The sequence below is a fragment of the Cherax quadricarinatus genome, chromosome 80 (genome assembly GCF_038502225.1).
Source record: "Cherax quadricarinatus isolate ZL_2023a chromosome 80, ASM3850222v1, whole genome shotgun sequence".
In the NCBI taxonomy this organism is placed as follows: Eukaryota; Metazoa; Arthropoda; class Malacostraca; order Decapoda; family Parastacidae; genus Cherax; species Cherax quadricarinatus.
This window is the reverse complement of record NC_091371.1, coordinates 18,737,561-18,762,712: the sequence shown is the minus strand read 5'-3', so window position 1 is coordinate 18,762,712 and position 25,152 is coordinate 18,737,561. Positions and strand designations below refer to the sequence as shown.

The 25,152-nt window shown below is 40.3% G+C and overlaps 1 protein-coding gene across 2 annotated transcripts in view; it reads right to left on the bottom strand.

The window, feature by feature from the left end:
- Positions 1–24,094, bottom strand: part of Myo61F (Myosin 61F) — a 204,933-nt gene extending 180,839 nt beyond the window's left edge. The window contains exon 1 of one of the 2 annotated variants that reach the window (XM_070102210.1): positions 23,963–24,094. The gene's annotated coding sequence lies outside the window, so the exon portion shown is untranslated. The remainder of the gene's footprint in view (positions 1–23,962) is intronic. The other variant, XM_070102211.1, reaches the window with a different exon arrangement.
- Between the last annotated feature and the right edge of the window lie 1,058 nt (positions 24,095–25,152).

Genomic DNA, 25,152 nt, shown 5'->3' with positions numbered 1-25,152 from the left:
AGGATGATGGGTGGTGGTGGTGGTAGAGGGCAAATTCACCCACGTCCAACCAACCACACCCACAGGTACACGTGTACTCACCCACATATATGACTACCACCCACAATACAACTCGCCCACATGTATTTACGAGTGAGAAGTGGTACATCTACCCACAAACTTCACCCAGAGGTACATACAATACTACTAACCCACATGTACGACTCACAAATGCAAGAAGAAAACCGCCCTGTGGAACTACCTACCACCACCATCGGCGCCGCCTTGACCTCTACCTGCAGGGTTGTCAGCAACAACAAAGTTCGCACCCCATCACTTTCCATCTTGCCAAATAACACCAGTTTCACTTTCCATGGATTGCCAGGCTTCCAACTCCCGTCTTGCTTCACGCATCACTTTCCTCAACATATTCACCCTTCATAAATTATTTTTATTCGAGGGGAACAGCTAAATCTGTAAAGAGCCATCAGCGACTTGACAATCTGCAGTAATCAGGTTCGATTGATGGATTTGTTTGCTTTATTTTATAAATCACAAACATTTATTTGTTCAGCGTTTCAAACATTATCAAATTTAAACTATTATCAACTTGTTTCTGTCGTGACCAATTCACTCACGGATGACAATCACAAAACAAGGAAACTATTCAAAAACTTAAAACACAATCTCATTCCATATCCATAATTGGTTCCATGTCATCAACCTTAAGAGTCTGCAAATTTAGACTTACCAACAATATACCTGTGACCGGTTTCGAGTTGTATTACTCCCGCAGCTTTGACATGGGCCAGGCTTGTCTGGTGCTTGCCTGGTCAACCAGGCTGTTGCTATCGGCATTCCGCTATTCTAAAAGGTGGTTTAGAAAGACACGTAAGCAAACACTATAACATATTTATTAGAAAACGTTTCGGTCCTGGGACCTTGATCACTTCTAACATACAGAGGTAGAAAGACATTATATATATATAGGCGGAGAGTGAGATGTGACGCACGTGACCTGAGGAATGTCATAAGAACATAAGAATGGAGGAACACTGTAGAAGGCCTACTGGCCCATGCGAGGCAGGTCCTTATCAAAACAACCTCTGTCTATGATGAGGACCAGTAGACGATGAAATCATGTGACTCCTGTGTTGTTGGGTTGGTGCTGCTTAAGTATCATGTATGCCAATGTTTTTGAAAATTTTGTAGTTTCAAAAACATTGGCATACATGATACTTAAGCAGCACCAACCCAACAACACAGGAGTCACATGATTTCATCGTCTACTGGTCCTCATCATAGACAGAGGTTGTTTTGATAAGGACCTGCCTCGCATGGGCCAGTAGGCCTTCTACAGTGTTCCTCCATTCTTATGTTCTTATGACATTCCTCAGGTCACGTGCGTCACATCTCACTCTCCGCCTATATATATATAATGTCTTTCTACCTCTGTATGTTAGAAGTGATCAAGGTCCCAGGACCGAAACGTTTTCTAATAAATATGTTATAGTGTTTGCTTACGTGTCTTTCTAAACCAACTTGTCGGTATTTATTACCAAGGTTTATACCATTCTAAAAGGTAAAATCTGCCAACAGCTTCAGTGCTACTGTTAAAAAGCATCCCCTTACCTTAACGTGATCTTAACAGCAATATATTATGAGAAACAAATCCTTGTTTTTATCCAATACTCTCCCTCTTATTACCTCCTATTCCCTCGACTTTAGCGCTTTTCCGTGAATAATATAATAATCAATAACTTTTGATCCTCAGAACACACATTTATAGCGGGTCAGGCAGCAAGTAGAGAAACTAAAGTCTGGTCTCCTAACCCAGAAAGCATATTATGACTACGGTTGAGGTGCTTACGTCACAATGAATGCAGCAACACCAACAGCTTCCCTGATCATGCACTCAACACAGAAGAATAATCTAAGACTATGCTGTGGGAACTATCCTTTCCTTGATACAGAAATAACTGGCCAGTAATCTGCAGCTGAGATAAGTTGGCTTTCAGCAAGCTTGTGATCTTTCTCATTCAGTGTGAAACAGGGCTTTTCAGAAGAGGAGCTATAACGGTGTATATAAACAAGTCAAGATTAGAATGGAAGCAGAAAAGTAACAGTAAATAAGGGGTTACAATAGAAAGCTGAAGTTGAAAAAACCTAATCTTTAAAAATTGCATTTTTGGAAGTGTTTGGTTACAGTGTTCACAAATTTAAGCTCAAGTGATAGGTGCGGGATTACCAAAACTGTTGTCCAGAGGGCTGAGGAAGGGTTGTTGAGGTGGTTCGGACATGTAGAGAGAATGGAGCGAAACAGAATGACTTCAAGAGTGTATCAGTCTGTAGTGGAAGGAAGGCGGGGTAGGGGTCGGCCTAGGAAGGGTTGGAGGGAGGGGGTAAAGGAGGTTTTGTGTGCGAGGGGCTTGGACTTCCAGCAGGCGTGCGTGAGCGTGTTTGATAGGAGTGAATGGAGACAAATGGTTTTTAATACTTGACGTGCTGTTGGAGTGTGAGCAAAGTAACATTTATGAAGGGATTCAGGGAAACCGGCAGGCCGGACTTGAGTCCTGGAGATGGGAAGTACAGTGCCTGCACTCTGAAGGAGGGGTGTTAATGTTGCAGTTTAAAAACTGTAGTGTAAAGCACCCTTCTGGCAAGACAGTGATGGAGTGAATGATGGTGAAAGTTTTTCTTTTTCGGGCCACCCTGCCTTGGTGGGAATCGGCCGGTGTGATAATAAAAAAAAATAAAAAAAATGATATCTATGAAAAACAAAATAGTTTAATAACCTCTCAAATCTTGAAAGATCAATAATGAAAGTTGAATGGGAGGAAAGTAACAAAAATAAACATTTCTGCTAGTGAGTCTGGCAACTATCACCTGACAAGTCCTTAATTCCAATTATTTGGCAAAGCTGTTCATCATCAATCCTTCAAGGTAGAGTCCTTGATGTAGGTGAGGGGGCTCTTTATCTAGGGAATTGGATCTGTACTCCAATTCCCTGAATTAAGTCTGAATGCCTTCCATAACCCCCCTCCCCCCCGCACATACGCTGTATAATCCCTACGGGTTTAGCGCTCCCCATGAAAAATGTTCAAGTCAGTATGGCTAAGTGATACTACTATATTAATATTAGAATTTTAATATACATACACACATTATATATAGGGTTCTATAGCATAAACAAGTCAGTGGTTAACTGAAGAGGTTGTGTGGACCTGTGTGACATACCAAAAAAAAATTTAAGTGAAGTATTTGAACAAACAATGGCTTGTAGAATAACCTTTCAGGAATGCTGAATAGTTCTAGAAGCAAAGTTAAGAGTTGTAAAGGATGTTGTCCTAGTTCTTAGGGAAGAGAATGAGAAATTAAAATCTCATTTGAGTAATTAGGAGAATAAGGGCAATAAGGAATGAGGTGCTTGGCAGAAACGAAGGGAAACGTGTTTGATGTAGCGAATGGAAAGTGGTTTCCAGAAGTGGGATGATGAAACTCAGGAAGGTTGAAGTAGAGCTAGAGAACATATATCGCTCCGCTATTCTTCAGGAACAGTGTGCAGTTGTGGATAAGAAGACAGGAAAGATGAATATCTCAGCACGTAAGAAAAAAGGACATTCTTGTTGTAGTGGATTCTCAGCTTCAATATATGGACCAGACTTCCTGTAATAGGGATAAGGAGGCAAGACAGAGGGCGTTTTCCTGGAGTAGGTGTGGGTTATGTAGTTAAAAGGTTAGATAACGTCAGGTAATGAGAACAACTTGTTTGCCTCAATGCTGGAGGTAATGTTAAGGAACGCAACCATGAGATGAGGTCCATTTACTAGGCAGCTATTGATTAATTAGGGCAAAGGAAGGGATCCCGATCCTATATAGCATTTTGCCTAGGAGTGGACAAGGAATAGACGTCTAGGCCAATTAGGGTAAATTCCTGGTTCGACAGGTACTGCAAGAAACTTTTAATTTCATTCACTGATAACTGGGATAACTTTATGGCTAACATATGGTATGTAAACAATGGATGGGGTGCCCCTCTCTGGTACAGGAGCGACAGCACTAGCCAATTCAAAGGTGTCATTGTGTTAAGTGTAAGGTTCTAACCCTAGGAAAAGGAAATAACTATTGCACTTACAGCCTAAACAATATAGATCTTAGTCAAAGTGAATGCGAAAAAGACTTAGCTCTGGTTAGCAGAAATTCAAAGCCAAAACAACAGTGCAGAAGCGTTCCCAATAAATAATAGAAGGCCTAAGGTTATACATAAACTTCATACATCTTTGGTTAGACATCATTTAGACAATGTTCAGTTCTGATCTCCATATTACAGGATGGACATGAATGCGTTCGAAAATAAAGAGAAGGATGACCAAGTTAATTCCATGTATTAAACCTTTCCTACGAAAATAGGCTGAAGGCACTGAACTTCCACTCTACGGAAAGGCACAGAATTAGAGATATGATTTACATATACAAATGGAAAATATGAATAAAGAGGACATAAATAAGCGTACTGAAAATACCTAACCAAGACAGGACTCGCAGTTAGAGTCAAGATAGAGAAACGTAGATTTATTTGGAAGTACTAAATTGTCAGTGGAGTTGTAGACGAGTGAAATATATTCTTAAGTAGCGTTACTGAGGTAATAACTCTGGGTAGCTTTAAATACAGGTTGGACGGGTACGTGGGTGGGTGTGAACTGGACCTGCCTAGCATGGGCCAGTTGGCCTGCTAGAGTTCCTTAGTTCTTATGTATTAGTAGTCAAACAATTGGGTGCCGGGGATCAGTTTCAACAAATGTACTGAAGACGAGTTACAGACTTAGTGCGTAGTAATCCTCTTACAAATGACATGCGTGTATAATTAGAGGATATAATTAAAATATAATGGTGACAATACGAGCTGCTGAGAAATGTACCGGCCTTAAAAAAAACATCCTTCACCCTCACCATGTAAGTGTAGAAGTCTCTACACCTAATAAACTTAATAGTCGTGGAGACGCGCTAATAGGACGCCTAAAAGATAAAAGACGCCTGGAAAATGGGAGTTAATTAAATTTGTTCCAAGATAGGGAAAGTTAGCTTCAATTCGTTGGATGAAGAGCCCTTCATCAGCATAACGGCACCTCCTTTGAAGGGGCCATTACAGGTGATAAACACTAATGCTCACCGGGTCACATCAAGTATTAAAACTAGGAATTCATAAATATTAAAATTGTGGTGCCACATGCCCTTTATTTACTGTATTTTTACGGACAAGACATTCTACAACAAATTTATATTGCTGCAGTTTATGATAACCATAGATTCATGGGTTAAAAGCTCTTTGCGGAGCGAAACTTTGCCTTTTCTTTACTCTCGGCAGTACACCATTTTAATTCCTGTTATTACCAACAATTTTATTTTTAACATTATGTTTACAGAATGTATTAATAAAGGAGCGAGACGAGAGCGTTCAGCTAGAGGCGTGGTCAGTAAGGTGAATGACGACCTTTCAATCGTGTCCTTAATCCACTTGCACACCTCTTTACGTTCTACTCGTCTTACTTCACCTTTATTCTCACTTTCTTGCACCATTCATTCTTCGTCGTCCCTTTTATTTCCTTTTCCCCTCTAGTATATTCACGGGGAAGAGCTAAACCCGTAGACGTCATACATGTTTGATCCAAGGAAGGAGAGGGGTAGCTCAAGCTGCTTTAAGCTAGAGCCCTTCAGCAGCACCAAGGCATCTTGAAGGGACATAACCCCCCCCCCCCCGGTCGCCACATGGTGATAACTATTACCGCACGTGTAGCGTTCTCAAGGTCATAACATTTACCCGAGTTGATATATCGCTGAAAGCCACAGTTCTTGTGACCACTACAAAATACAATTCTCATTCTTTTTTATGACATTGCTTTTCTTACCTTTACCTGTATATATCAAGCTTTATATAGCTCAGCATGCACACTTCAAGGTACACCCTAAGCCACATTGATATGTTATTGTTGTTGTTATTATTATTATTATTGTTGTTGTGAAGCGCTGAACCCGTAGAGGTCATACAGAGCGTGGGGAATCTGACGCAATCAGGCCGAGTCACGAAGGGATGGACACTTCCATATCCCTGGATCAAGAGCCCCTCAACGGAGAAAACATAAGAGTACTGTATAATACAGTACTCTTTACAACTAACCAACACGTTGGGAATGAAACGTGAGATTGTTTCGGTTCGTCCTGGACGTCGTCACGACTGATTTATGACTTGTTCCAGACAACTATGATATTCTTTATAGAGTATTCGTCTTCTGTTTTATTTTATCCAGGCGAGTTTCCTCGTGTCAGTGTTCCTTATACTGTGTGTATGTACGCCTGTACTCCAGGTGGTGTGTACCGCGAGTGAGAGAGGAAGTGGCAGTACAAAAGTGCTAAATATATGTACAAGTAGAGTAACAATGCATGGTCCTTTCCATCAGTCACTATATAATTGTCGACTGTCATCATTATATTAATTAGAGAGAGTTATCCAGGAAGTCGAAGGGCAGCCTCCTCAAGACTGCAAGGTAGTGTGGCCATAACCCAGGTGAAGGACAGCGGCCACTAATACCATCCCCAACGCGCATCGCCTGCATCTATTTCCGAAAAATGGTGAGGAATGATCAATGCCAACCTCACTATACTTTACCATACCTCATCATCATCACATGTAATGCTCTGTAAAAAATAAAGGCGTTACTGCAAACAGAAGCGCATACCTAACTTGTACACTTGTATCTGACCTGTGTGGGCGGCCAGGTGAATAGGGAAATGGGAGTGCCCAAGTCACTCCCTTCCCCCCAACTCAACCAGTCCCTTCACCCAGCATTATGTTCCCTCCTACGACCATATTTATCCAAGCTTATCTATCTTAACCCTAAACGCTACCATCTCCGTCTACCTCAACACGGCAGCATCTTTAGAATGTAGCTCAAACGAGCTATTGTGTGGTGAAATGACTTATGGTCAAAGTCAAGCTCAAATTGTATAACACTCCTTTAAATATATCCACTTATGTTGGTGCAAATCCGAGGCCCAAGTGTACTTAACAGTGAAACTTACACACACGCACTATATGTACATATATATGCGTGTGTGTGGGGGAGGGTGGCGAATAGGTAAAACTTGCTATTTTGGCTTAAATAGCAATGCTCTTCTTGCCGAATAAGGCAAGCAAAAATTTGTGTATGCAATAATTTCGCAAAAATCATTCTGAACCCGACTAAAAAAAATTTTTATTGTTTATTAAATAATTGTAAACTTACCTAAAATATATTTAGTTAGATTATGCTAAATTAAGTTGCGTTTGTTATAATAAGGTTAGGCAAGTTTTCCAAGGTTCTTTTGGTACAAAATTATTAATTTTTACATTAACAAATGGAAAAATATATTTCTTTAAACGTATAAGAGAAAAATTTAGAAAGGATTTAATTTTAAGCGAGTTCTTGCCAAGTGACCATTTTACCTATTCGGCACGACATACATACATACTGTATATATACGAATACCGCAGTTAGCTTATGGCCAAATGCACATCATATACAGCGAGACTGGGCGTTTTGTGTTGATTCGAGAGTGGCTGTACCTCTCAAGGGAGGTTCCTTGACGCTGGTGAGAGGCTCCTGATACAGGGAAGTGGATCTGTGCTCCAGTTCCCCGAATTGAGCCTGAATGCCTTCCCTTCCCCCCCCCCCAACACGCGCTGCATAATCCTATGGGTTTAGCGCTCCCCCATGATTATAATAAAGTGGCTGTATTGCAGAGCACGTGTCTAAAGTAATGCACGACTCGTCTAGTCACTGTCCGTGCATCTGACCACCAAGTCGAGATTCCTGCGTGTTACCGAGCATAAAATTTTAAGTACAGGGCAAGTATCTAACAAGTATCTGACGTATTACACTGCATATGAAAAAATTTAAGCCACTTTCAAAATTAAATATTAGCTAAAGTAACCAGATCAAGGTCTGTTAACAAAACCCTTCTTTTTTTTATAATATACTATTTCCACGTGACTTCACAAGATGAACAATCATTTTGCCGGTCAAGTGTATACCATTAATACTGTTTACGTCTTGAATCGCAACAGAAAAATTTTCAGTTGCTTGATACCTGCTGTACTGTAGGTCGAGAGAAAAAAAAGGGACAGGACTGAGAGTTTTATACTATTCATATTAAGAAAGACCGTCTATAGAAATGGGCAGTAGCAATTAAGACTTAAAACTGGGTGCGACTGTGTAGACGAACATTTTGCCTCCGAGGCAATAATGATTACCATATTCAAGGGATTTGCCTTGATGCCAGCGTGGGAATAAGCGTTCTAAGGTTTTAACTGTTTACCTGTAACCTGTTTCGTGAATTTTCCTACTCCCGCAGCCCGGTCCTGTGGACCAGGCTTTCCTGTTTAATGCTTGGTCAACCAAGTTTGTTTCTGTTGGCCGTCCGCCGGCCCATATATATAATCACAACCTTGTTAATCTGGCACACCACGGAGGTAGTGATCAACTTTGCTCTTGATCACAGCGCTGGCTTTGCAATGTTTCTGGGATCTGCTGGTAGCAGACTGAAGTCTTGGCCCAGGGATGTTACATACAGTGCTCTCGTACTGTGCCCGTGACTCCCCTGCTTTTCACTGGGTCTATGTATATTACACACTGCAGTGTTCCTCCATCCTGTTGCTATGTGGGATAACGATCATAGTTTCCTGACAAAAGGTTCAACTGGGATTGATAAGTTTAGCCCACTGTGTGGGCGAAACGTTCTCAATAAAGGATCGCAATATACTGCATTTGTCTTTATCCATCGTGTCGGTACTTTATGCCACTTCTTTCCACTTGCAAAGTACCAAGTGACGTTAAATATTTATGCTGTTTTGGCCATGTCTTTTGTGCAAGATCGCAACCTGTCCTGATACCAACTGCGTAAAACGACGTTTTAACATTACCCGAGTTTCCAGACACTACAATGTCAAACGTATCAATCCCCTATCCCCCTTTATTTTTTTTAAGGTTTAAACCCCTCTAGATTCCTTAACGCCGGTGAGGGGATCTTTGATCCAAGGAATTGGAGCTGACCTCCCCTTCCTTGGATCGAACCTGACTGCCTCCCATGCGCCCAGGTTCTACATGAAACATGAATGTACATTGTAATAATTAAGTTTAAAGCATATGGACAACACAAGGTAAAGGGTTAAACTGTACTTAATCAAGGCCACTAATTCCTAAAACCTGAAAAAAGTGATATATACACCATACTTATCACTGTTGCTTAATGTTATTAAATATACGCTTTACATGCTTGTGCAATAATCTAGAGAACAGGATGTCCGCAAACAGCATTTATTCGCAAGTGAATCGGCGCCAGGGAAGTTCCCCGTTTTCTTTACGGTGATTGATAGAGCCATCTTACGTCTGCTGTGACAATTTTTTTTCTTTTGCTATTTATATTTCGTTAACTAACGGATAATTTATAAAAATTTAGGATATTTTTCCAGCAATATATTACAAAATTAACGTACCAAATGACCATAACTTTGGGCCTAGAAATGGGTATACGGCATTAACCATCAGGTTGAAAGTCAGATTCTTTAATTGTAAATTGTTGAATCTAGACTGTTTACACTTCTCTAGCACGGTTACTCTAGCTCATACTGAGGGATACAGTTTCAGACCACCTTTTGAAGAGGTAAAGCATATAAACTTTCATCAGCTTCGAATCTGTTATGGATAAACAGAGACCGTCCTGGCACGTTATAGAAGAGCGGTCCAAGAAGGATCGAAAGGTAATTTTTTTTTTTTTAATTTGAGGGTTGCGAATTATTTCAGCAACGAACGCTATCTGTTGTCCTTCGCACTGTCTTACCATTAGGGCCAACAACACAAGCGAGAGGATTTTAAATGTCACGTCAACTCCCCAGACAAACAAAACAGTAAGCAACCTAAAATAATTATAATTGTTAAAACTCCACAAGTCACATATCTGACCCCAACATCATATCCAAAGTCAACCTGGGATTTCTTTTGAATCAGCTCACGAACGTCAGAGCGAAGGTAAAAACTATTAATATAAAATCAACGAAGCCCGACGTTCAAGGACGATGATAACTAGCCTGAGAACATCCTAAACTTGTCTTGACTGTGTGGCTGCCACTGTTACTACCAAAGCTAAATAAATCAACTCGTTTAAAAAGCAGCAAAATATTTAGAGCAAGAACACTGACATCGTACCAATATGAGAAACAGGCTTGATGATCCGAACTAACAAAATACCCGTGTTTTGGCAATGTGAACTGCCTACAATTAAATTACAACGGTATCAATGAAATTAGGAGAGACGCCAGACTTTGTACTCTAAATGAGGCACTGGAAGCTGAGTTCAGATGCTAGAACTGACAACAGCAAGGATCACACACGACCTTCATGCTGGACCTCGGGGCGTTAACGGGTAGCCTCCACGGTTATGCTGATGGTGCCCGGCCGTAAATTACTGTTGGCCTGAGGGATGTGGGTGTAAGGAGGATTTGCAGATATGCAATTCAGTCTCCACGGATCTCAAAATTACAGCTGACCATCCGGCTTATCAAAACTTTAAATTCCATACCCTACTTTAAGTTTACTTTGTTTTCTCTGAACATATCAAACTTCTGATCTCTGACGTTCAAGTCTTACATTTCATGGGTATAGCGAGTTTTCTTTATTGATTTGAAGGAGATTTTAAAGTATTAATCCTTACCCATCAGTTTAGTCTTGATTTGTTAGGCTTGAAGCCTATCAACGGTACGTTGGTCATCAAAACTGCACATCTGTGCACTAACAAATAAATAATACTTTAATCCCAGAGAGGGGGATCAAAGTAAACTGTACACACTAAGTTACACATCTATACATATATACTATGCACGGTTTTGACCAGGTTGGGTGTGGTCTTCATGATAAACTGGGGTTCCTCAAGGACAATCTTAGAACCTCTTCTCCTGCATTATAAACGTATTTTTTCGGGTTTAAGATTTATCGACTAGCAGAATTAGGCCTATATATCTTTTAAAAAAGTGTGCGTGTATGTATATGTGTACATATATATTTATATATATATAATCTAAAATACACGTACAACTGGAGTTTGGCTGCAGGAAAGAGCTGTCACTCACTGACGTCTGTGGCGACTTCCAATACTAATTAGCACTTACAAGGTAAGCAGTATTGTGATAACGTACCTGCGTATGGCAAATTGCAAATTTGAATACAACATATAGGCTTGCCAATATCTTAGTTTTGGAAGAGGGAAAGGCGGGAAAATCGGCGTAACATGAGTCAGCCAGTTGTGATACATGGTGTCGTAACTTAGTCTTGGGTGCTTTAGTTAAGAGCCCAGCTGACACCTATATACAAAAGACCTCATTTGTACCTAAAAGCCAATAAAGACTGATATGATATAACCTTCCTTCATCTACACAAGGGAGGAGGCTTGGAGGAAAAACAAGATTGGATGAAGGGTGAACACCTATTGATAGTCTCGCAGAAATAATGTGGAAACGGGACAGGAAAAAAAATCTGTCAAGGTGGAAAGTCAGTAGCTGTTTTAGGAAGTGGGAGGAAGCATAATTATACTTTATAAAGGTGAAGTACCACAACACAACCCGTAATTAAGTTATATTATTTTAACTAATATTAAAAAGGAAGTATTGATTTAATATTTTAAGAATTCAGGAACATCTTCCCCTTAATAGACAAATTAGGCAGGGTGTTTTACCCCTGCGACTGATTTTTTTTTTTTACTCATGCAGACTGGTTTTAGATCAAACTTGCTTGCTACTTACTACCTTATCTGCTAGGCTTTCTCGCTCACGCAAACAATGCCTACTGGGAGTATAGTCAACAGATATTATAGAGCGGGTGGATTATGCCTATCGCAATGATTAAGTATATAGCTTGGGGGAAGCCAGTGGTCGTGACTGCTTGGGTTTGGGACCTGAAAGCTCATAGGGTCTAAAATCATTAGTAGAGGATGAGATCCACCAGTAAAGTATAAACGCAGGCAAAACTGAAAACTAATAGTTATACAGGGAAAAGAGGAACGTGAACACAGCTAAACAAAATTAATTCCTGTAAGGTTGTAAAAGACGCAAGTTCAAAGCAGCAGCGGGAAGCTTTTAATACAAACATACGTACACACGAGGAATATCTGCAAACGCCTTGCATGAAAGCAATGCTTTCATTCATCAGAATTTTAACAAGCAATAGTGAAACATAAGGTTACCGGTACTAGTACGATCAATTTCTTCCCTCTCCAAGCATTCAAATTACTGTCCCTTTGCCTGCTGCATCACCTACCTACCAAGTATTCACTATAGAGGATAACATATGCATCGTGTTACTGAATCTAAATTTGTTAAGAAGATAAACATAAGAAGACCTAAATCAAATTAAACGATTATAACATACCAGTGCCAATAAATTAAAGATTGGTGATTTTTTTAGCGCAAACAGAAAACGGGAACCCACGGAGCGCGCACTTCAATTCGCCAGATGATCATTAAGGTTCGCTTAATAAGTCACCTATCCGACTGTCTTAACCAGTGAAATACTAATTAGGGGAACAAAAAATTAACCAAATTTACAAACTGAACCGTTCAAACGATGAAGGCTTTTCATAAATTAATCTAAAGTTGAAATCATTATAAAAAAAAATGAAGCGCTAAACCTACAAGGGTCATACAGCTCAGAGGCAAGTAAAATATTTTATAAACGCGTTCCATTCATCATACACATTCTTCAACGGTAAGGTTCATAATGACAATGTCATAACACTGTAAAAAAAAAAAAAAACTATGTTCTTCTGCCATTATTCTTTTCATACAACTCATGGACACGAGTGTATTTTCTTTTAAAATGGAGTTTCGGCAAAAGCTAGAAGCTCTTGATTAAAGTATTTGGACCTTCCCCTCTTAGATCGAACCTGCCTATTCTCCAAGTGATGTATTACCCCAAGAAGTTTAGCGCTTCCCCTAAATATAATAAGGCCTTCACAATCTTGTTCAAGTATTATTTGAGTAAAGATTTTATACAGTCGTGATCTCTGTTTAGTCTCCACTAACGAAACTATTCCTTGCAGTCTTATTTTCACGACTGTGAAATACTCCTTTCATTTAATTTCTTCAGCTTTCTCATACATGTACATCAGATACAACACGACACACAAGACACGACAGAATGACTCAACACGCCGACACACCTACCAACCAGAATAAGGAATACTATTGGGATGGGTGCGGGGCTCAGGCCGGAACTCCACCCACAGGACCCCTGACCCGCCACTCTCCTCACTCCCAATGTACTTCCTGCATTAATTAAATGCTATTATTATACGTTTACTACCCAACGTGCCGAAATTCCCTTATGAAATTTGCATGATTTTTCGAGAATATTCAGGCATGTCCCCGAGTTATATTTTTCAACAAGTAGTGGCCATATTCCAACAGCTAGGCGCGGTTTCCATATATGGCTGGAGTCTGGGCTAGGGCAGCGGTCCATGCGTCACAGGCTCACCCTCCTTGCGCCCACCTAATATATAACATCTGGCAGACACCTTAACTCGCGCTCATCACAATAGTTTCATTTGTATTAGGCAACAGAACAACATTACTACTTATCTCTAAGTAACTTACGTAACACAAATACAGCGTCAATGAGGCAAAATCTTTCATCTTAAGTTGGGGGGGAGGGTTGTAATCATGTCCAGCCAAGTTTGGTACAAGAAATTGGAACATCATGCGAGGCATAGGAGTGGTAGTTGATAAACTTACATTAGATCCCGCAATTTCTCAATGCCTCACTAGCACCCTTTATTAGTCAAAATGGCCCAAGCATACAATCGCATCTACCGACAATTTAAGAATAGCTTTCAGAGTGAACATGCTCATTTAATCTGTATAAATTTCCGCTGGCAATAAGCTTTTACAAATATAGTCTACAATGAAACTAGCCTAATGCAGACCAAAGAGACCGTATGCTCAAGAGCATTAGTAAGCAATACAGTAGTTCGAAACATATGGTATTTTATAAGTTTAATTTTACAAACTGGGAATATGTATACCTCTGATGAGTTTCGAGTTTTTTTTCTACTCTAGAAGCCGGCTCATCTGATGCTTGCCTGTCAACTAGGCAGTTGCTGTTGGCGGCCCGCTGGCCCACATATCCATCACAGCCTGGTTGATCTGGCACTTTCTGGAAATGTTTGTCCAGTTTCCTCTGGAAGACTTCTACACTTGTCCCTGCAGTGTCATATCTTCTGGTAAGATGTATGTACAATACATAAAACTACAGACCAGAGCTATCTCAGGGTCTATATATAGTTCATTTTAATACTTAGCTATTACACTATTCTTGTATGTTAGTGTAGTGGTAAACGGCAACGATGGCCCCACTTCCTCGAGACACCTTGGTATCTAGACATTTCAAATATTTATATAATACTGTTAACAGTATATACAGATTTAAAGCTATAAGAATTTTGAAGCATTGATATTAATTTATATTTGTAATACGTGTTCACATTGAAAAATATAATACTCTAGTGCAGTGGTTCTTAATAAAGGGTACCTTCACTCCCGGGGGTACGAGACTGAAGTGTATAAACAGAACACTTCCATCAAAGTAACAGAAATGATTATGATCACTGCCAAGGAAAAGTTGTCAGCCTTCACCCAAAAACTTTATGATAAGTTTAATCTAGAATTTATTTCTTATTTCTTTCACTAGCTGTGGCTGCTAGTGCGGAAGAACTGTCCATCGTGACTGAATTTAAAGTTAAAACATAGTTTGCAGGAATCATGTCAGTCTTTCCGAGGTTACTTTCACCACAGGTTTCTGACTCAGGAATGGGTACGGAACCCAATTACTTTTAATCTGGATTCCATAAATGATGATATAATAGATGATCACGCTGAAATGAAAGCTAGTGAAGGAATTCAAATGGAATGTGAATCAGTTACGATAAACTACTTATGGTATGCACAACTCAAAACGTACCTACAGCATTAGATAAACTTGGAAAGTCCTCGTGCCATTTGCCACCACCTATGAGTTTTTTTTTTCAACACTTCTGAACATAAAAAAAGTTGTTAGAAACCGTGTCGATGCAAGTGATGACGCTCGTGTTAGGTAAGATTTCGAGTAAACAGGATAATTCTTTCCTGACGTGGGTCTTAGTCATGACGACCCACCGCTAGAGCTTTGGGTCAACTGACCCAGGTCTTCCGCTGGCTTACGCTCCTGTTGCTATTTCTTAAAAAAGAACCTCGTTTATCACCAATGAACGTAAACGGAAGTACCCATTAATACGACAAATTATTTTTTCTATTTATAATTGAATTAATAAAAGTTCTTATAACTGTTAATAATATACTTTTATATTTGCTTTTGCTGTAAAAAAGGTTTTCCGAGAAAACATGTAAGTTCTAATTAAGTCATTTTTGACAAGGGGCATGAAGAAAATATTAACCAAGGCCATGCGACAAAAATGTAAGGAGCAGCTGGTCTATAGGCTATGAACCTTAAAAGCTAAAAGCAAACTTAAAGCTAGAAAGCACTCGTGAAAACATTCACCCTATCCAGCAGGGAGAGAAAGCCAAACTATAAACCGCTTAACCACTACAGGTACAGTACTGTTAATATGCATTTGCCATGGAAGGAAGTTGTTCGATTTACAATGAATGACCTTGTAGGTCAGAACTGTGCCTAAGACCAAGTTAAATATAACTAGCAAGTAAGTGTAAACTTCCTCAGTAGTAACAATCAACATTTTATATTTATAGCAAAAATATGCCATTTTTCATTACAAAGTCTCAATTCGATTTTCAAATATATGCAGATTTATTTACGAGAGACCTTTAATTATAAAGAAAATATTTATGCATCCCACCGAGGAATTATATAACGTTAAACACCGCCTTTAATAAAGATTACAAAGTTTGAAAACTAGTGAAGAAACACAGAGTTAAGCGATATTGGGAAAATACTGGTAGCTAAATTTAAACAACCTTAATTTCTGGAGGTATTTTTAAGAACATAAGAACGAAGGAACACTGCAGAAGGCCTACTGGCCCATGCGAGGCAGGTCCAAGTCTCCTACCGGCTTAAGCCAATGCACCCAACCTAGTCAGGTCAGGTCACATTGACTTAAGGGAGGAACACGGCAACCGACCTGGTAGCACAAGCTATCAGGTCTAACTCACACCCACCCACATCTACTCATGTATTTATCCAACCTATTTTTAAAGCTACACAACGTTCTGGCCTCTATAACGGTACTTGGGAGTTTGTTCCACTCATCCACAACTCTATTACCAAACCAGTACTTTCCTATATCCTTCCTGAATCTGAATTTTTCCAACTTAAAACCATTGCTGCGAGTCCTGTCTAGGCTAGATATTTTCAGCACACTATTTACATCCCCTTTATTTATTCCTGTCTTCCATTTATACACCTCAATCATATCCCCCCTAATTCTACGTCTTTCTAGAGTGCAGTTTCAGGGCCCTCAGTCTATCTTCATAGGGAAGGTTTCTGATACATGGGATCAACTTTGTCATCCTCCTTTGTACATTTTCCAGAGAATTTATATCCATTCTGTAATACGGTGACCAAAACTGTGCAGCATAATCTAAATGAGGCCTAACCAAGGATGTATAGAGTTGAAGAACAACCTGAGGACTCCTATTATTTATGCTTCTTGATATGAAGCCAAGGATTCTATTAGCTTTATTGCGAACACTTATGCACTGTTGTCTTGGTTTCAGATTACTGCTAACCAGAACTCCTAAATCTTTTTCGCAATCCGTAATATTAAGATCTACATTATTTAGTTTATATGTGGCATGGTTATTGCCCTGTCCAACATTTAGAACTTTGCATTTGTCTATATTAAACTGCATCTGCCACTTCTCCGACCACTGCATCAGTATATTCAAATCTTCCTGGAGTGCTCGAATGTCCTCGTCAGAATGAATTCGACGGCCTATTTTGGTGTCATCGGCAAACTTGCCGATGTCGCTCTTTATGCCCTCATCTATGTCGTTTATGTAGATTGTGAACAGCAGGGGGCCCCAACACTGACCCCTGTGGAACACCGCTCGTGACGCTTCCCCACTCTGATTTCTCCCCATTTATGCAAACTCTCTGCTGCCTATTTGTCAACCATGCCTCTATCCAGGAAAAAATTTCTCCTCCTATTCCATGTGCTTTAATTTTCCTCAATAGTCTCTGATGTGGAACCCTGTCAAAAGCCTTACTGAAGTCCATATACACAATATCATATTCATTACCATGATCTACCTCCTCAAATACCTTAGTGAAAAAAGTTAATAAATTCGTAAGGCAGGAACGCCCCTTTGTAAAACCATGCTGAGATTCGTTGATTAATTTATGCTTTTCAAGGTGGCTACGAACTGCCTCGGCAATTATTGATTCCATAAATTTTCCCACTATGGAGGTTAGGCTTATTGGTCTATAGTTCGAAGCTAAGGACCTGTCACCTGTTTTGAAAATAGGTATCACATTTGCCATTTTCCACTTATCTGGCACCATGCCAGTTTGTAGTGATATGTTGAAAAGATTAGCCAAAGGTGTGCTAAGCTCCTCTTTACATTCCTTTAGAACCCTTGCATACAGTTCATCAGGGCCTGGGGATTTGTTAGGTTTTAATTTATCTATTTGCCTAAGGACCATGTCACTTGTGACCCTAATAGTGCACAGTTTATTATCGTCCTGTTCTACATAATTTATCATTACTGGAATATCGCTGGTATCCTCCTGTGTAAAAACTGAGAGGAAGTATGTGTTAAAAATTCTACACATTTCCTTATCACTGTCAGTGAGCTGACCCGAGGAACTTTTGAGTGGGCCTATCTTGTCCCTGATCTTACTTCTGTATACCTGAAAGAATCCTTTTGGGTTAGTCTTCGATTATCTTGCAACTTTAACCTCATAATCTCTTTTTGCTTTTCTAATTCCTTTTTTTATTTCTCTCTTTAACTGAATATATCGATTTCTCAATTGCCCCTCTCCTCTTTTGATTTGCCTATATATGCCTCTCTTTTGACCAATCAGATATTTTAATCTATTGTTCATCCATTTAGGATCATTTTTGTTTGATCTGATTTCCCTATTTGGAACATAATTTGACTGAGCAGCTAGAACTATGCCCTGGAAAGCATCATATCGGCAACCATCACCACCTACCTGACCCTTAGTCAGGTCATTCCAGTTCAGCCCACCTAAGTAATTTTTCAGTCCTATGAAATCAGCCAAGCGAAAGTCAGGGACGGAGACTTGATTGCCATTATTAGGGGAATTCCATGATATATTAAAACTGAGTGATTTGTGATCACTTTCCCCAAGCTCATCATTAACCTCAAGATTATTAATTAGTGTTTCCCTACTGGCAAGAACCAAGTCAAGGAGGTTATTTCCCCTAGTTGGCTCTGTCACAAACTGTTTTAAAAAACAATCCTGGATCGTATCAAGAAAGTCACCTGACTAAATTTCCTGTCAAATTGCTCCAGTCAATCTGTCTATAGTTGAAATCTCCCATTAGCACAACATTTTCGTATGTAGATGCCTTACGAATTTCGTCCCATAGAAGTTTACTGCACTCCCTATCAAGATTTTTTCTATTTACTTAAAATTATTCACAAAGATCGAGTGAGCATATCAGCATTTTAGGATCAAAACAAGCGTACTGCAGTGACCAACATTAAATTCAAATTGGAAACCAAACGTCTAAAGCAAAAATTTGGTTATTTTTTAAAATGCATTATCACACACTCCTAGTGAAAATACTGTTGTCAATAAGGTTTACAATACTTTCTTTTGGAGTGACCCTTTCCCGGAAACGGATTTCCGAAAAGTGAAATAAAGTATTGTTGCATTTATATAAATCATTCTGGTCTACCCATGTCTACATGTTATCGATTGTGGGGAGAGGGGGGTCATTGCCCCCAGTGGCTCTGTCCCACACCAGCCCTTTTAGTTGATAGCGTCATCAGTCAGGCTGTTAGTGCTAGTAGTCAGTCCCAATCAAGTTTCTAGTGTTAGCAGCCCACCGTAGACACTACACCCTAACACAAGGTTCATAGTTCAAACACCAACACACTGACCTTCGATGCCCAAGGGACAGATTTTTTTTTTTTTTTTTAAATCGGCATTACGTTTAAAATTATTACGTACTACCTATCTCTATAAAGAATGCAAGAATAGCTAGCAATCCATTTTGAGAAACAAGCTTTCATGTACAAGAGTGCAGCGCCGGAAGACTTACAACCGAAAAAGCCATTAAGAAAATGATAATGTACCGGAACCGGGATTCGTTGGAAAAGGTGGCCACACTGCGATCTTAAGGTCGGAAGTCGTGTGTGGGCGATGGCGGCTGTGGTGACGGTTGGTTCTCTGATCCTGCCTGGCTTGGGTCCTTACCTTCCAGCTGTATACTCACTCACCACACATGTGCTCGAGCAAACCAGGAGCCACGTAGCCAACATGTATACAACCAGAGATGTGCATCTCTCAGGGAATAATAATAATATTATTATTAATATATATATATATATATATATATATATATTATATATATTATATATATATATTATTTATATATATATTATATATATATATATATATATATATATATATATATTATATATGTATATTATATATATATATATATATATATATATTATATATGTATTATATATATGAAGAATTGACACACTTATGCAACACATGGGAATCTTTATTGAAGAAACGTTTCGCCATACAGTGGCTTCACCAGTCCAATACAAAGTAGAAATGGGTAAGGAGAGAAGTTCGAGGTAATCAGTCCCTCAACCTGGAATCGATGTGTTCAGTCCATCACTCTTGTAGGAAATGCAGCGTAGGGCCAGAGGTGGTTTATATACTGCAATGAGATGAGGTGAAGCAGGAGGCGGGATCACAGTGGGACCTGCCACTAGTGTAAATAGGTCGTCGTCCAAAGGTTGGGCAAGCGTTTGAAGTCTTTGTACCAAGATCCCATGATGTTGCAGTGTCTGACACTGCAACATCATGGGATCTTGGTACAGCACCGTATCATCCTTTGCGGATGATACTAGGATCTACATGAGGCTGTCATCTGCTGAGGACGCGGTTAACCTCCAAGAAGATATAAACAAAGTTTTCCAGTGGGCAACGGTAAACAATATGATGTTCAATGAGGACAAATTCCAACTACTCCGTTATGGAAAACTGGAGGAGATAATAACTAGAACAGAGTATACTACAGACTCTAGCCATACAATAGAGCGGAAAAATAATTTAAGGGACCTGGGAGTAGTAATGTCTGAGGATCTCACTTTCAAGGATCACAACTGCCACGATCACAAGTGCAAAGAAAATGATAGGATGGATTGTAAGAACGTTCAAAACGAGAGATGCCAAGCCAATGATGATCCTTTTCAAATCACTTGTTCTCTCTAGGCTGGAATACTGCTGTACATTAACATCTCCATTCAAAGCAGGTGAAATCGCAGATCTGGTGTACAGAGATCCTTTACTGCACGTATAAGTTCTGTCAAGCACCTTAACTACTGGGAACGCTTGGAAGCACTTGACTTGTACTCGTTGGAACGCAGGGGGGAGAGGTATATCATAATATACACTTGGAAAATCTTGGCAGGAATGGTCCCAAATCTGCACACAGAAATCACTCCCTACGAAAGTAAAAGACTGGGCAGGCGATGCAAAATGCCCCCAATAAAAAGTAGGGGCGCCATTGGTACACTAAGGGAAAACACCATAAGTGTCCGGGGCCCAAGACTGTTCAACAGCCTCCCATCAAGCATTAGGGGAATTGCCAATAAACCCCTGGCTGCCTTCAAGAGAGCTGGACAGATACCTAAAGTCAGTGCCGGATCAGCCGGGCTGTGGCTCGTACGTTGGACTGCGTGCGGCCAGCAGTAACAGCCTGGTTGATCAGGCCCTGATCCATCGGGAGGCCTGGTCATGGACCGGGCCGCGGGGGCGTTGATCCCCGGAATAACCTCCAGGTAGGACTACTGGCCCATGCGATGCAGGTCCAAATCTCCTACAGGCTTAAGCCAATGCCCCAACCTAGTCAGGTCAGGTCACATTCACTAAAGGAACACGGCAACTGACCTAGTAGCACAAGCTAATCAGGTCCAACTCGCACCCACCCACTCGTGTATTTATCTAACCTATTTTTAAAACTACACAACGTTTTAGCCTCTAACTGTACTTGGGAGTTTGTTCCACTCATCCACAACTATTACTGAACCAGTGCTTTCCTATATCCTTCCTGAATCTGAATTTTTCCAACTTAAAACCATTGCTACGATTCCTGTCTAGGCTAGATATTTTCAGCACGTTATTTACATCCCCTTTATTTATTCCTGTCTTCCATTTATACACCTCAATCATATCCCCCCTAATTCTACGTCTAGGTAGTAGGTTGGTAGACAGCAACCGCCCAGGGAGGTACTACCGTCCTGCCAAGTGAGTGTAAAACGGAAACCTGTAATTGTTTTACATGGTAGGATTGCTGGTGTCCATTTTTCTGTCTCATACACATGCAAGATTTCAGGTACGTCTTGCTATTTCTACTTACAATTAGGTCACACTACACATACATGTACAAGCATATATATATACACACCCCCCTTTGGGTTTTCTTCTATTTTCTTTCTAGTTCTTGTTCTTGTTTATTTGCTCTTACCTCAAGGAGGCCTGGTCACAGACCGGGCCGCGGGGGCGTTGACCCCCGGAACTCTCTCCAGGTAATCTCCAGGTAAGTGCAGATTCAGGGCCCTCGGTCTATCCTCATAGGGAAGATTTCTGATACATACACCAAGAAGTGTATGCGTATCCCTCAGTACACACACACACACACACACACACACACACACACACACACACACACACACACACACACACACACACACACACACTTGGAAGTTGAAGACTCAGATGAATCAAAGGGATGTTCGGAAGTATTTCTTCAGTCAGAGTAGTCAAGCCGTGGAATAGCCTAGAAAGTGAAGTAGTGGAGGGGGGAACCATACATAGTTTTAAGGCGAGGTATGATAAAGCTCATGGAGCAGGGAGAGAGAGGACCTAGTAGCAATCAGTGAAGAGGCGGGGCCAGGAGCTGTGAATCGACCCCTGCAACCACAAATAGGTGAGTACACACCCCAAGAGGTGTATGCGTATATCTATATGTACACACCCAGAAGTGTAGGCGTATCTCTCATCATACACACTGGGAAGTGTATATACGATGAGAAATACATAGCAAAATTGTGTGAAGGTTTTATAAAGGTGAGATGGAAGGGACCAGTCCTCTGCCAGATGATGTCAAGTAACCGCTCGCCACCTACCACCACCATTTTCCAACACCAAAGAAAAAAAAATCACAACCACCCAAACTGCCACTACTACTCCCCACTATAACCAACTCCCCAAACTCGAAAACATCAGAACTTTTACCAGTGTACCAAAGTGAAGATTTTTTTTCTGAAGGTTTTAAATTTTCATGAAAAACTGAATAAAAATCAAAAACAAAAGTGCACTGCAGTTATATTTGCAGTCTGATCTATGTTAGGAAGGTCAAACTATCAACACTAGTGTACTCGTTCTAACATTTTATTAAGTTATTGACATTTTTTTACATTGCAAGAATCGGCTTTTTTCCTATATCCCTCTCATGTAGTCCAGTTTTCCATTTGAACATATCTACCATATCCCCCTTTCATGCAGATTCAATGCCTCAGTCCAGTAACACCAATATAGTATTAAATTTGGTTTCGAATGATGATATGTTGATTTAAAGCATTTACTTAGGGAACCTAAAGAGTAAAAGAAAATGAAGTGATTATATAAACAAATGGCTAGGCCTACATCTACAACACTATCTACTTATAATACTTCAAGGAAACCTTTATTCAGGGAATTTGCAATGGACCCAGCACAGGATAAACCTATGGTTTAATCTTCCAACAGCCGAGCTGAAAATTACATTGAAGTTTTATATGAAGCGGCGTGACTTCACTAGGGCCCTTTTAGTCCTCCAGAATGAGAACCCACAAAGCTGTTACCTATTTACAGCTAGGTAAGAGGAGAATGGTTGCCGGCAGATGATGCCTCGTGGGTTACTAGCCTAGCTTCCTCTTTCTCATGGTATCCAGTTTGGCCAATTTTAAAAGTATGTTAGACAAATACAGTCAAGATACACGAGCCTGTAGTGTAGGGCTACTGCAGTACGCATCTGGTCTATTATGTTCCACCAAATAATCATTCATCGTAGTTAACATCACTTTCCGGATAATGATCCAAAGGACCATTAGGAAGTTAATAGACTGAATATCAATTCGACTTTCACATACGTAACAAACGACAACAGTAAGTATAGGCATATAATGGTGACAAATGCTTCAACACCCAATGGAAATAAGTCACTAACTTTGGGGTTATCCTAGACCTAGGTCCTCTACACACAGTTATGTATGATAATCTGTTAACTATTTATGTATACCTTTACTTACTTAACCCAGGATAACTCATCAAAGAGGAGTAGGTTTATTATAATCAAAAATGAGCGCTAAACCCACTAATCACACAGCTACTGTAACTACAATACATACAAATTGACAAAGTAACCTTTATCCAGTTATGAAACAATGTAAATAAATCCAGATACTTTTTTAAGAGTCAGACTCGTGTTGTTCGCATCCTAAGATGCTAAGGACACCGATGCAAATAAGCCACATTAAGCTTTCTTGGGTTATCAACCCTCAGGGGTTAATATTTTAAAACTGTCTATAGTAGTTTATATACATACATGTATCCGAACATTTCCTCAAAGATCGGCTGACGATCCACCTTCGTCTTTGCTTCTAATCACGTAACTACAAAATCAACTTGCTTACCTGTTAACTAGACGAACATAAAACGTACAGAAATCCTGTGTTGGTCAATAGTTCCCCAAGTGAGCGAGCTTCCCAGTACTTCACGGTGGCAGTTTTGAAACTGAGCTACAACTGGCGGGACTATAACGTCACACGTTATCTTCTGCCCCAACTCTCGTACCATCACAAACTTTCAATCGCTCATTGCGGAACTCAATTTATGTCGCATTGACAAAACAATATATATATAAATTTAAATATTTCATCAGTTCGCATATTTAATTAAACAAACTTATATATAGTTTGTATTATTAATCGTAGGGCAGGCAGCGGGTAGGCAGTTTCATACAAAGAGAGGTAAACCCACGTGTATTTTCTCATTACTAAGGTAATGTATACTAAATGTTACATTCTTCGAATGACTCAGTATTAATATTGATTTATAAAAGAATTAATATAAGTGCTCTGTGAAAGAAATGTCCATATGAACAGCACTGATGACGAACATCAATATCTTGCTAACCCACATATCAAAGAAAGGTATCCTTGTATCTCATAAACCCCAGCCCCATCCATACCTCAGTTATTCAAGAACGGTATCCCCGTGTCCCATAAACCCCAGCCCCATCCATACCTCAGTGATTCAAGAACGGTATCCCCGTGTCCCATAAACCCCAGCCCCATCCATACCTCAGTGATTCAAGAACGGTATCCCCGTGTCCCATAAACCCCAGCCCCATCCATACCTCAGTGATTCAAGAACGGTATCCCCGTGTCCCATAAACCCCAGCCCCATCCATACCTCAGTGATTCAAGAACGGTATCCCCGTGTCCCATAAACCCCAGCCCCATCCATACCTCAGTGATTCAAGAACGGTATCCCCGTGTCCCATAAACCCCAGCCCCATCCATACCTCAGTGATTCAAGAACGGTATCCCCGTGTCCCATAAACCCCAGCCCCATCCATACCTCAGTGATTCAAGAACGGTATCCCCGTGTCCCATAAACCCCAGCCCCATCCATACCTCAGTGATTCAAGAACGGTATCCCCGTGTCCCATAAACCCCAGCCCCATCCATACATCAGTGATTCAAGAACGGTATCCCCGTGTCCCATAAACCCCAGCCCCATCCATATCTCAGTGATTCAAGAACGGTATCCCCGTGTCCCATAAACCCCAGCCCCATCCATACCTCAGTGATTCAAGAAC